This window comes from Homalodisca vitripennis, chromosome 4, assembly GCF_021130785.1.
Source record: "Homalodisca vitripennis isolate AUS2020 chromosome 4, UT_GWSS_2.1, whole genome shotgun sequence".
Taxonomy (NCBI): Eukaryota; Metazoa; Arthropoda; class Insecta; order Hemiptera; family Cicadellidae; genus Homalodisca; species Homalodisca vitripennis.
Window position 1 is genome coordinate 63,467,922 of NC_060210.1, and position 15,187 is coordinate 63,483,108.

Below are 15,187 nucleotides of genomic sequence, written 5' to 3' on the forward strand. Positions count from 1 at the left end.
GTTTAGACGAGAACCGGTCTAGTTTAGACGAGAACCGGTCTAGTTTAGACGGGAACCGTTCTAGTTTGGACGGGAACCGATGTAGTTTAGACGGGAATCAAATTAGTGTAGACAGAAACCGTACTAGTTTAGATGGAAACCGATGTAGTTTAGACGAGAACCGATCTAGTTTCGACGGGAACCGTTCTAGTTTAGACGGGAACCGATGTAGTTTAGACGAGAACAGGACTAGTTTAGACGGGAACCGGTCTAGTTTAGACGAGAACCGGTCTAGTTTAGACGGGAACCGTTCTAGTTTAGACGGGAACCGTTCTAGTTTAGACGGGAACCGTTCTAGTTTAGACGGGAACCGATGTAGTTTAGACGAGAACCGGTCTAGTTTAGACGAGAACCAATTTAGTGTGGACGGGAACCGTTCTAGTTTTGACCTGGAACTGTTCTAGTTTAGACCTGGAACCGATCTAGTTTAGACCTGGAACCGATCTAGTTTAGACGGGAACCGATCTAGTTTAGACGGGAACCGTTCTAGTTTAGACCTGGACCGATCTAGTTTAGATGGGGACCGGTCTAGTGGAGACGGGAACCGATCTAGTTTAGATTGGAACCGATGTAGTTAAGACAGAACAAACGTTGCTGCATTTATACTCTATCTGGGACATTACTATCCAGAACGCAGTACACTATAAAATCCAAATAATGATTAATGCATTACAACAAACAACAAGTTGTGTAGTAGACCTTCTGTTAATGTCTCAACTAAACAAAAAAACTTCAAATTGTTAAGATAACCTTCAAAATCATGTACCATTAAATAAATGTGAATCGTTATAAAAGTTTAAAACAAAATACATAACAAATATATTAAGTTAGTAACAGAAAAGAGAGAATGTTTTAATTTAATTTTAATGTATAGTTTTCTCAGGATAGCAAAACATTATATTAAGCTAGTAAGCTTAAATTTCCACAGATTAAAACTACCATTTATTTTTCTCAAAACAGAACTGAGGGAGATTGTGAATGTGGTACCAAAGCAAATCTTAACACTAAATGTACATATTACATACAGCAGTAGGTAAAATTAGTAGAAGAACTAATTTTGTTAAAAACTCGTAATTTCCTAATTACTGTGTGTAATCATGATCATGTTGTTTTTACCGTACGTTTTTACTTTTTATGTATGTAACAAATTTAAAAGGATAAATCCATCCAGATCTATGCATTTAGTTCACTGAAAAGTGATAAAAAAGTATTTAAGCACCATTTACTTCTAACTACTCAACGTTTATCCCAAATGTATGGTTAGTACTACAAAATTGCCAAAACCCCTAAAAACAAAAGTAACTCGAGGAACAAATAGGATCGAGTAAGTTGAAAAAAAACCAAGCAGAAATTGCTTTACAAGCCTATACACATGCTCTCGGCGATACTACACAGCACATCCTGTTCCTGTAACAATTATACCCTAGCAGAGCAGAATACAATATCTATGACAGACACACCAGTATCCCATGAACACACGACATGTTAAAGGGAGGAACATCACTATCTTACTGTAACGTCACAAGTTCCTTCAATCATGAGTCAACTCCGCTGCGTAACCCGTTTCGGGAAGTGTAAGCTTCCTAGACCGACTCAATGAGTATCCTGATCTCCACCAAATTACTGGATGAGGGCACAGTGACCACAAGAAAAACTGTTAATGCTTTAGAGAATCATAATAAGCAACCAAATCAGTTATATTATGTTGTTTTATTTTAATTTTTCATGTCTTTTGAAAGCATCAAAATTACTTGGCCGAGGACTAATAAAATTGTGTTCCACCTAAGCTCTGATGTATTTATGCAGCTCATCGCTATAGAAAACATTCTTTAAATAGATCGCAGTTGAGTATAACTAATGAGCGATGGTCTGTCAATCAAATAATATCATTCATGATGCTTAGCTCTTGTCACTGGCTACGGCTGTATATGTCAACCGTAAATTACAATGGGAGTTGCTGAATATTGCAGTGAGACGCAATCTATGAGAACCCTGTATACAGAGCCACGTTAAATGTCACGAAACATAAAAGCACAAAATGTTGATGATTTCATCGATCAACATAAGCACTAACCAGCACCGCCGCCACGACTACTGTCAAATACAAGCCATCAGTAGATCGTGGACTGTAGAATATTACAAGTGGATGCTATCTCTGAGGGCTTATAAGCGGAACCACCTCAAATGTCACGAAACGTAAAAGCACAAAATGTCGATGATTGCATCGATCAACATAAGCACAATCCAGCACCGCTGCGACTACTGACGAATACAAGCCATCAGTAGATCGTGGATTGTACAATATCACAAGTGTATGGCTGTCTCTAAGAAAGTGTGTGCAGACCCACGTTAAATGTCAGGACACATCAAAGCACACAATGTTGGTGATTTCATCGATTAACATATTAAGCACTATCCAGCACCGCTGCGACTACTGACGAATACAAGCCATCAGTAGATCGTTGATTGTAGAATATCACAAGTGTATGGCTGTCTCTAAGAACGTGTGTGCAGACCCACGTTAAATGTCAGGACACATCAAAGCACACAATGTTGGTGATTTCATCGATCAACATATTAAGCACTATCCAGCACCGCTGCGACTACTGACGAATACAAGCCATCAGTAGATCGTGGATTGTACAATATCACAAGTGTATGGCTGTCTCTAAGAAAGTGTGTGCAGACCCACGTTAAATGTCAGGACACATCAAAGCACACAATGTTGGTGATTTCATCGATTAACATATTAAGCACTATCCAGCACCGCTGCGACTACTGACGAATACAAGCCATCAGTAGATCGTTGATTGTAGAATATCACAAGTGTATGGCTGTCTCTAAGAACGTGTGTGCAGACCCACGTTAAATGTCAGGACACATCAAAGCACACAATGTTGGTGATTTCATCGATTAACATATTAACACTTTGAGTCCCCGGTTCTTAGTAATATTTATATGTGCTGTCCCAGCCATTTCAAGGGTTTTTTTAGTTTAATTGTAAAAAAATTTTAAGTTATAGTTTCTTAGCAACCAATATATCAAATTAAAAAGCAGAAAAATATAAATAAAACTATTAAAAATGATACTTATCTTTTTGAAGTCAATACAAATCTTGAGTCTATAAAAATTGTGTAAAATACTGAAGAAAAAAAAATTGGAACATAACTCATCAATTTATTTGCACATTTTTCTTCTTGACTATTTTCTGCTAACCATAACATATTACACATCAAAATAAAGCCCAGAAGTTTTAGTCCAAATATATGTATATATATCCAAGGTAAATATATCAACTTTTTTTTAAATCAATGAAAATGTTGAGTCCATAAAAAGTGTGTAAAATATTGAAGAATAAAAATTGGAACATAAAGCATAAGTTTGTTTATACATTTTTCTTCATGATTCTTTTCAGCTAACCATAACATATTACACATCAAAATAAAGCCAAGAAGTTGTAGTTCAAATATATTTATTTATAATCAAGCTAAATAACACAGATGAAAAGTTGAATAGAGAGAATGTAGTCCTATTTACAAGTAGTTAGCTTTAGTGTGAAATAATTTGAAACATTCAGGAAGGCAGAAGGCAGTGTCACACTCTGGGCAAAACCACACATTTTCTTTTCTTCCAGATTTGCCTGTGGTTTGTTTATTTTTCTCTGAACAAACTTTACACACTCTTGTTGGATGGACCTTCTTATCAGTCGGAGGAATTTTTTCGGGAAAATGTCTGCCTGTAAGTCAGAATCTGTATGATACAATGTATCAACGATAAGCTTCGTTGTTTTGGGATCCAAAAAATTCACTCATTTTACGCGTGTGAGTTGAATAACATAATAAAACAACACTGAGCAACACAAAATCCTAATTGTATAAATAACTATAACTAAAGCAACTTTTATTTCACTGTAAAACACAAAGCGAGTAGACGTACAACGAGTACAGACGCCACGGCACGGCACTAGCAGACAAATACGTAGTTCTTGACTAATGTAAGATAAATAACATAATAAAACTATAACTGAGCACTCCAAATACTAATTTTATAAACAACTGTGGCTAAAATAACTTATAATTCACTGTAAAACACAGAGCTAGTGTAAACAGTGCAGACGTCACGGCACCAGCTGACAACTGCGTAGTTGGTGACTCGGCGTCGTATCAGCTGTTTGTTACACAATTTCTGTTATAATATTTTTTTGCTTGTAACCGTTTATAAATAACCAAAGACTAATAAAATTAGTCTAATATGACTTGCTAAACATAACACAACCTCTAAAAACGTCAGTAATGCGAATTACCAGTCTCCACGAACTAAAAATAGACTGCCCGGCCTGAGCTCGGGCTTGGGTCATTGACGATATTGACACAGCCCGGCCTGAGCTCGGGCTTGGGATTCAAAGTGTTAAGTACTATCCAGCACCGCTGCGACTACTTACAAGCCATCAGTAGATCGTTGATTGTAGAATATCACAAGTGTATGGCTGTCTCTAAGAACGTGTGTGCAGACCCACGTTAAATGTCAGGACACATCAAAGCACACAATGTTGGTGATTTCATCGATTAACATATTAAGCACTATCCAGCACCGCTGCGACTACTGACGAATACAAGCCATCAGTAGATCGTTGATTGTAGAATATCACAAGTGTATGGCTGTCTCTAAGAACGTGTGTGCAGACCCACGTTAAATGTCAGGACACATCAAAGCACACAATGTTGGTGATTTCATCGATCAACATATTAAGCACTATCCAGCACCGCTGCGACTACTGACGAATACAAGCCATCAGTAGATCGTTGATTGTAGAATATCACAAGTGTATGGCTGTCTCTAAGAACGTGTGTGCAGACCCACGTTAAATGTCAGGACACATCAAAGCACACAATGTTGGTGATTTCATCGATCTGACCACATCTGCACTAGCCAACCCAACAACTCGCATCTGACACATGCATTCCTTTTCTTTACGTATTTCTCTTATCTTAACGATTTCATCTCTTCTCTTCTACATTCTTGTTTTGTTCTTTAACATACGATCTCTTTACATTAGACCCTGTTTCAACTACGCTGCTGCTTCTGACATTGCAAAACTTTTTAGATGCGATCAATTGTGTCAATCATGTCAAATAACATTACTGTAAAGCCACGACCTTGAAAGTCCACACTGGTGCTGTCATGTCAGACACACCGGTTCTGTAGTATTTTATCGCTAATGACAAGGTCGAGGTGGATGCACACGGAAGATATCAAATATCAATACTGTAAAGCCACGAGGTAACATACTATTATGAGAAGTGCCACTTTAATAACAAATGTCGACTTAGTAACATTCAAACTATGGTTAAAAGTAGAATATTACAGTGTCCAATGTCTCTTGTGGACATTTTAAATAATAATTATTGTTGTAATTTCTTTTATTTGCACGGATCCAAAAACCTATTTATACGTAGGTAGAAGGAATTACAGTACAAATAAATGTAAAAAATATTCTTTTCATTTTAAGCATTTCTCAGACTTATTTTTCGTTACAGAATAACTCAATATCAATCATCACACTTTTAGTATAACTAAGTAAAATGAATTGGTCATTTTAGAAACAGCATAAGTAAAAAAAATCGAACTTTCGGAAAACGACAAAAAACTGTTTTAGTTATTTGCTGTCAGTATGAAAATGTGATAAAAAATTATATTATTTATCTTTGAGTTAATTTAAACACAACTTAGTAAACAAAATTTGTTTTAAACTTTTTTGTAATAAAATGAAAAATATTTTAAATCATTGACTTATGCTGTTTTTGATCGAATTGAGGTAAAAAAAAATAATAACCAACTTTTTTGTTGAGTTAATAAAGTTGTATTATAAACATTAAAGCCTATCAATATCTAAACATTGTAAAACATTTTAAAATAACTGTAAATAGATTACACATCAATTTGTTCATCATTTCCATCGTAAGTCTCCCAGGCGAATATTGCTTCATAAAAAGATTGAACTTCCTCATTTTCAGGTAGGTAAGGTTCAGAATTTTAATATATCATTCATTTTCTTTTTGTTTATAGGGATATACCCCTTAGAGTAAATTTTTCCTGAAGGCAATAACAGGTTTCTGTTACTGTTTCTTATGAGGAAAGTATGACATTGAATGCCGTCAATGTACTCTCTTGCAAGAAACTACTCCTGGTTTTGAATCTGAGTGTGTGAAGTGCATAAACTTTGAAATGCCAAATGGAATTTTGTTGTCTCTTGGAATATCTTTCACACGGGTTTCTTGAGATATTACATTTTTCTTAAAAACATTAGGCCACCAGCCTTTTACATCAAGAATATCATCAGAATCTGGTAGCGTTACTAAAAATGAATTTTTCGCTGATGATTGTAAAATCAAAGCAGCAAGTTCTTTTCAATGTGAATATTCTGTCAAACTTTCTAAGTTTTCTTTTGACCACTGCAAAATCACCGTCACAGGGTAAAAATGAGTGACCCCTTATGGGGAAACATTGATCAACACTTTTAAATTGATTCAAAGACACTAAGGCATTAGCCAGTCCGATCAATGAATGGTTTTTATTCTGCCCCCCGCATCCGTCTGAGAATGTATGAAGATTTTCAACACCTGCCATTTGTTCTTCTAGGTAATTAAGTATAAAGGTGCAGACTTCGTTTGGGCTTTTCCCGGCAACACCTTCATAGTACATATAAAACACAGCAGTGTTGTCTTTCAAGTTATGTATGCAGAACAAACTCACAGTTAACTGCCGCAAATAGAAACCTTCTTGTATCGGGATAGTAGGCAGTTGTATATTCTGCATAAAATCAATGCATATACCACCAATTTTGCCTTCACTATTTTTCACCGCAGTTGTAACTTGCTTGATTTGTTTGGAAAATGTTTTAGCTCACCTAATATGGACAACTTTTTCTGCAACAAAAACATGTTTTGCAGTTTCATTAATGAACTTACTTTTTATTTTGAAGATCAAGTGCTTCACAGGTGCAGCATGTGTCTACCTGAGGGCGTCCAAAGTGTAGATTAAAGTCTTGTTTTGAAGATTTTAAGATAGTACTTATAGCCTACATCAATATCCTGGGTGTGCCTGCCTGAATAACTTGAACATTTCAAGAACATTGAGCTGTTCATTAAGATGATATTCTTTAGAGCTGTAGTGAGCGATCTTGACTGGGAAAGATGCAATATGTGATTTAATAGCAGAAACCACAGTTTCTGGTTTGGCATTTGCATAAACATGTTTTCCACATCGATCTGTTTTTCCTGTGTGAGAAACATAAGCCAAACCAGTCACTCTTGCTCTTTTTATAACTACAAACTTATAGTTTTCTTTGTGTCTCTTGCCCCTTTTCCTTATAGTAATACTAAAATTTTGACTTGTTACCGGTACTTCTAAATTCATCTTACAAACAATAAGTAATAATGACAACAAAGTCAAGCTGACTGTGATTCACATTCACATTCACTACAGCTAACCTCTGCAACTAACTGTAAATAAATGGCATCAGCTGTTGGCTGAGAACAGCTGACTGCTCAGTTCATCTGATTCTAGCAGAAACAACACAAGTCACTGACTTATGCTGTTTCTGAAATGAATTAAAATTTCTATTCTGCTATTAATAGTGGTAGAATACCGGACTTGTGTTGTTTTTGAATGGAAAACATGTATCTACATATGAAGATGTAAAAAAACACTGCTAACTCAATTTCACAAAAAAATGACTTATGCTGTTTCTAAAATGACCGATTCAAATATGGTATCCTTCTTAGCTAAAAAGGTACAATGCTTTTACACGACTCTTAAATTTTAAACTAGAAAGATTCCTTCAACTTTCAGGGCTGCTTTAAGCTTGTACATGGAGGGACCGAAATAAAGAGTAATGAATATTAAAGTAGTAAACGACTAAATTGCTATTTTTTATAGGAATTAATTAAATTCATAACTTGACCCCCTCTTTCCAATCTTACGTTCTACGATTTTACACCTCGTGTTTAGCATTAGGCTAACATTTTGATGTCGTTGGCGAAAATGTCACATTTATGTCTTATAAACTTACATCCGCAGGTGCGACTATTTAATTTTTATTTACATTTCTCCACAGTCATTGTTCAACAAAAAAAAAAAAAAAAAAAAAATGCTAACACTTCATTGTTATTTATTATATAGATAAACCAAACTCAATATATACAGATTAAGCGATCAATATTGTCAATAAAGTTATAAAAGTTTACACTACCCAGGTAATCTTATCAGGCGAGATAACGAGGTGTAAACTACATCAGGACATTTCCCTACACGCCACTGTATGTGTGTGCTAGGAGCCGCTGCTCTATTTTTAGTAAACACAGACTCTAGAACATTTTCAAAATAGAATTGTGAAGTTGATTTGAATAACGGCAGAATAATTCAAAATTAAAGCTCTTTAAACTGTGCGATGTCTAGTTCTGTAATTTTAGACCTAAAAGAAAAGTAACAAATATAAAGTTGTTGTACTTATAAGTTATACGATCATGTAGAAGTTTAACATTCAAACCATATCACATAACTTACAGCAAGAGATACGGTATGTTCACATTACGATTACTACATAGGAGATTAATTTTATTGATTGTAACCTATAGTCAATTAATACACCGTTTATGGATAGACGACTGTGTTAGTGGTGTCATTATCAGCGTACATTTACCCATTCAAAAGTAAAGCATATAGAAATCGATTACAAGAAAAGATATTCCAAAACAAATTTGTATACTTGTTTCCAGAAAAACATTCAGAACACTATGGTATTGAAGAAAAGAACACCTGGTAACTTACCCAAGAGTAATATCATTGGAACATACAGTTATACAAAAAGTATTATCACAATTTATGTTTGTTTAACAATGAAAAATACGAATGTAATGATGCCATTATACAATTTATTATTTCACCATTGGAAACATTGGCTTGATTTTTTCAGACGTAACAAGGAATCTGCAGGAAGTGCTTATATGGGTTTGATTCCTTGGTAGTACTTATCATTTTACCACAGGTTTTAACAGGCACATGACTTTTTCTGACATGACTGATTCAAATTTTAAATCTGATTTTTAATGACACGAAACTTAATGAAGGCAAGATAACAAAGTTGGGGGGAATGACATAAAGATACACCTAGCGGGAGTCCAAGTGAAATGTTAAAATCGCCAAGAAATAGGTTATAATATTTGGAGTCTCATTTTTCCCACTACCCTTGATTCAAACATTAGCAAGGGAAGGTCTTTGATCTTTTGATCTTATATAAATATGGGTGCAAATTATCTTTATGAACAGCCATAGTTTATTTTAACATCAACGATATTAAACTCGTTGGAACTTGTTTCTCAGCTTGTAACACGAGTACGACTAGTTTTGTTATTGTCACATATTCGATATCTGTTCATAATTAGTGGTCCAAAACTACTTTCTAAAAATTTAAACTGCCCTCTTATTTCTTTTTTACTTCGTGTATCCAAGAACGTAGCCAGGAAAAAATTTAGGGGGGGAGGGGGCAAGACGCCTGGTATTTTCCCGTAGTGGACACAAAGTAAGGGCAGTCAATCGTTCATTCTCCATTTTGCACGTTAAAAAGTTCTCAACCCTTTTCAATGTTGAGAAATATCTTCCAGCACTACTTGTCAGTAATACTAAATTATTTCAATAATAATAATCGTTTACAAAAAAGTATTTTTTAACTGAAAATTTGGAGGTCCGGACGCCTTGGGCCCTCCCGTTACGTCCTTGGTGTATACAATCAAATTTGTTATACACTGATGGAGTTGAACAAGTTTTCATATTGTAAGAACTGAGAAACGAACAAAATGCACCGAAATCGCCAAGATCGAATCAGCGTGTCCTTCGTAATTCCGTTACAATCGTCTGACCCATAGTAGACAGCTATAATATAAAAGATGTGTGTCGAACCATTAGTCCGTTTGTTTACTTGTAGAATGGGCACTTAAGTGACAATAACGGCGTTAATTCCAATTTTAGTTTAGGTGACAAAAGAAATCAAAGCCTCTAAATCTTTTATTTGCCGGGTAGCTCATCAATGGACGAGATAACGACTGTCCCCAGACGGTTTAATGGTGTCGTAATGACCGTGGGTGATGACGTCACAGGACGGTTACGTGGCAACGTTCCAACTCTCCCGCTGTCGCTGAGTGCTCAGTACTCGCTAATCAATTTGTTTATGACCGCATTCGGTTGATAAAAGTGGCTGACAATGCACTAACTACTCAGCGATCGTGATGAAGTTTGGTTACTTGGAAACATTTGGGATTTGGCGACTAGCTAAGGCGTGGACTCGTTTATTGTAGTGGAACAGGGTAATTTCCAGTGTTCAAAACATGAAGCTCGTATAATATCGTATAAACTCGTACTGTACTTACAAAGGATTTAAATAAGGAATCGTAATAATAGTAAAGCTAATATAGTGGTATTACAAATATTTATACAAAAAAGTAACATGGTAACAAAGTAACAACAGGTAAAAAAGTAACATTCTGAACATGAAGCTCGTATATATCACAACTCGTACTGTACTTATAAAGGATTTAAATAAGGAATCGTAATAATTGTAAAGCTAATATAGTGGTATTACAAATATTTATACAAAAAAGTAACATGGTAACAAAGTAACAACAGGTAAAAAAGTAACATTCTGAACATGAAGCTCGTATATATCACAACTCGTACTGTACTTATAAAGGATTTAAATAAGGAATCGTAATAATTGTAAAGCTAATATAGTGGTATTACAAATATTTATACAAAAAAGTAACATGGTAACAAAGTAACAGGTAAAAAAGTAACATTCTGAACATGAAGCTCGTATATATCACAACTCGTACTGTACTTATAAAGGATTTAAATAAATTAAAAGGAGTCGTAACAATTGTAAAGGTAATAAAGTGGCATTACGAATATTTATAAAAACCTTACATTCTTTTTTCAATCTATATTACCATTGAGTTCGGGTTTTCGCAAATTCAAATGGTTGAGTTGCAAGACAATACTTCATAATTTTAAAACATTATATGATAAGTAAATGTTGTTATTTCTCACATACTAAATACTGAACCTTGCACGCGAATAAACAACTTTCGATGTTTACTTAATAACATTAAAACATAAAACCAATATTTAATACTTTTATTTTTCTGAGGTCTTTCGATAGCAAGGCTATCTTCGTCATAAACATCACAAAAGTCTTTTTGCTATCGAAAGGCCTCACAAAAATAAAAGTATTAAATATTGGCTTTATGTTTTAATGTAATTAAGTTAACAGTAACCAATATAAGCTCCATCTACAACATTACAAACTTCCAATGTGTTGATAATGGCACAAAAACACGTTGTCTGCATTCAATTTTATAAACTACATTAGAATAATATTGTAGAAACCCTTTGTTCTGTGACTGAGGACCCGCACTCGAGACAAAAGGGTGTCTTAGAAAAACATTCTGTGAGCAGCGTAATTCCCGACTCCATTGACAATTTGCACGTCCTCGTTTCCCGACCGCAGAGTGACAGATTACACAAGCAGCGTCACGACAAGACACGAGCGGGGAGCGGGCGGGAGGCCCTAGCCGAGGTTGCAGACAGCTGGCTGTGTCAGCTGATTGCCGGAAGCACCCATCTGTTCTCGCCATCCTTTCCCGCCACGCAGTAATGGCTGCCTCCACGGCCTCCAGTCAATATGAATATCGTGTCATTGTGTACTGTATGACGTATCAGAGCATACTTCATGTGTGGCTGTCACCTGAATTATCGAAATAAAGTGTATACGACGACTTATGCTGGTTAGCACATTGAAATACAAACATACAGAAACTGCATAATTCAGAATATTATGCTATACACAAATATGAGCATATTAAGAGGTTTCTAACGTGAAATGTGTTTGGTTAAATTCTATCATTATTAGAAATTTTGACTGTAACATTTTTTGTAATCAGTCATTGTTATTGTATATCTATTTTTACACTTGTAGTTTGCCGTTTTCGTAAACTTCTCAAAATGTTTATATCCGCTCCTTAAATAATAAATAAGCAATCACTCTATAGCACTAATACGTTGCTCAACAAATAAACTGTTTGATAATGACGTGAAATACAACTGTTTGTTTTGAAACATTGAAAAGCCTTTATCTAAACCGTAAGAAATAAAGGAAGAACGAATAAAAGTTACTTGAAATTGCTTTGATTTACTAAGCAATATTTCATTTCTGGTCTATGTTGTGGAATAGTTTTAAGATAAACGTTTAGCACAAATGCGACAGATGTTCTTAGTTGGATCTCGCTAACAAGCGGATCACCATGTTGAAGTGATATTTCTGTACGTATTTTAGTTTAAACTGTTAGAAAGTATGGCAAATATTGTGTCTCTATTTAAGCAATGTTATTGTATTGGTACTTCTCAAAACTTGTGCGGCCGTTTTCTTGACACTTCGCGAGATATCAAATACCAGTGAATTACAAAACACTGGTCTTTTTTGCTCTACAATACATAGTAACTAAGATAACCAATCTTTTCTAAACCTTGAATGGCCTTGAAACGTACAGAGATGCATTCAAAAGTGCAAGAAAGTTGTTTTAAGTTATTCAGTATTTTGAACAAAACGTGTCATTAAGGGGTCTAAATACATTTTGTTTTTGATCATCGTTTGATTAATATTCAAAGGCTATAATAATTGTTGAATCGATTCATAAACTCTTTAAGCTTAAAATATTTTAAAACCCGAAATACAAAAATGTGGGCTATTCTGGAATGTAGGCAATTCTTCACCTTCCAGAAATGATTCCGGCTTAGGAAAACCAATGTTATGTCTGGATAAAATGAAGGCTAATATCAAGTTGTCATTTTTAACCAAACTTGTACGAGATTTGGACACGACAAACGATCTCGTAAAAACCGATCTGGTCACCAAAGTGTTATTTGAAAGCGATAATCTAAACCCCTATTTTATGTAGTGTTACAAGGAATAACCAGGATCTGTGAACCGAGTCTCTACAGTAAACAGCTAACTGTCGAAACGGTTTCTAATTCGCGGCGGCGGCGGCGCGGGCGGGATGTAGGATTGTCGAAAATGTCGGACTTTCCTAGGTTCTAGATGTATTTCACTGAATTTAATCGTATAATATAAAAAAAGTATATTAAAGATTTACTACGATAACATACTACGATTTTTATCTAACTATAAACGGCATTCAATAAGATATAAGTTATTGTTTTACGAAAAAAGAAAATATTTTACATCCGAAATTACAAAAAGGACATGATTCAGCTATCACATACGCTATCGATGACTAACTACTGAGTTTGTGAGACTGTCAACAGTCAATTGTAGTTTGAAGGAGGGAAGGAACATAAATTACTAACTTATATATCCACACATAGAAGCATTTTAACAGGCCTTGAATATAGAACACTCTGAAATGATTAGTATGTAAAATTATGGAGATGACAGCCGCTACTGCCGCAAACAAGGCTACCAATGTTTTCTGATCATCAACTCTGTTTTTGCAAGTTCTCTCTAACATTGAACATTTTATTCTTCTGGCCGTTGGTAATTTCTTTCATTTATATTTTAGTCCTAAGTTTGGATCGAAATAAATATGTTTAGTGTAATTACCACGTAGAATATCTCATCTTATCTGGCATGAGTTTTACAAGCAAAACAAACTAATAAGTAGTCAAAAAACAAAAAACTGCTACAACTCTTTATTCCATAAAGCGGCCTACACACGTTCAAATCGGCTTGTCAATTCGATGTGAACAAGCCGAACTGACAAGCCGAATTGACTGTGTGTATGCAAAAGTTTGTTCAAACGACGTGAGCTCAAGCCAGAAATTTGAACTGATGGCATGATGGAAAATTCATCATTTCGGCTTGACACATCGGCTTGACGGCAAGCCGAACTGATCGTGTGTATGGGAGCGTCAGTTCAGTTCCTCAAATCAACTGTCTGCGCATGCGCACCAGTGACAGGCGTCTGTTTAGCAACTGTCCCGCGTGTTTGCTGCTGTGTCCGTAGTCAGTGAAATTTATAGCCCTTTTCCAAGTGACAGCAGACTTTGAAAAAGTAGTTTTTTTATTTACATTACACTGTGTTGTCAGTGCAATGAGTTCTTGGAGTAAGGATTTCCTTCTTCAGTTCATAGAGTTGTTTAGGGGAAAAGAATGTTTCTTCGTTCATCCGCAAATAATTATGCCAATCTTTGGGGTGAAACCGAAGTTCTTTTAAAAGGTTAACATGGGAGTACTGGGCTTGTTTTCAAAGCCAGTCTTTAGTCCACTGATCCCGCTTGAGTTGACGCTTTCTTCTTTTCACAATTACACAAGCCACTGCACCATATATTAGGAATAACTCATCGACCGAAAACATTATTTAACTTGCAATTTCCGAAACACAAGCACAACAAAATTTTGGAGTTAATTAACCAGATCGAACTGACAAGCCAAACTGAACGTGTGTATGTGATTGCTGCGTCAGTTAGAATTGACAAGCCGAACTGACAAACCGAACTGACAAGCCGAATTGAACGTGTGTAGCGGCCTTAACATAATGCACAAATCTAATTTAATCAGTTCAATATAATAAATAGAACAATGCAAGTATTTATAACTACCTTGAAACAGATACTACTTATTGATTATAAGCACTGATTATTTATCTTTGTCTGGTATCTATGTGTAATAAGACTCTCTAAAAACTCAACAAAAACATAACTGTAAAAACAATTGACTCTTCTCTACCCAAAACGAATTCTCAAAATGTATGCAGCAGGCTTTATTTTGGACATATTTATTGAATATAAAAGTTTCGGGTTGATAAAGCCATATATTCCACTAAAATTAGAGACTTTTTCCTGATAATTCCTGAAATTAGAAGTTGGCGTTTAGCAATCGGCAAGTAAATTAATAACTTATATCCCATACAGGTAAAATAAGATTATATATATATAATCTATATAATATGTAATCTATGCACTCTCCTGCACATTCATAGCTACTTTTACTTATAAGAGATATAGCTAAGTGGGGATGAATCATTCTGTTGGAAGTTTAAAATTTACCTTTCTTCAAGAATTATAAATTTGCGTACGGGGT

General features: G+C 35.2%; 1 protein-coding gene across 2 annotated transcripts in view; it reads right to left on the reverse strand.

Annotated features, from left to right (window-relative positions):
* LOC124359397 (rap guanine nucleotide exchange factor 2) overlaps positions 1 to 15,187 on the reverse strand; it is a 483,874-nt gene that overhangs the window by 285,237 nt on the left and 183,450 nt on the right. The window lies entirely within an intron of this gene.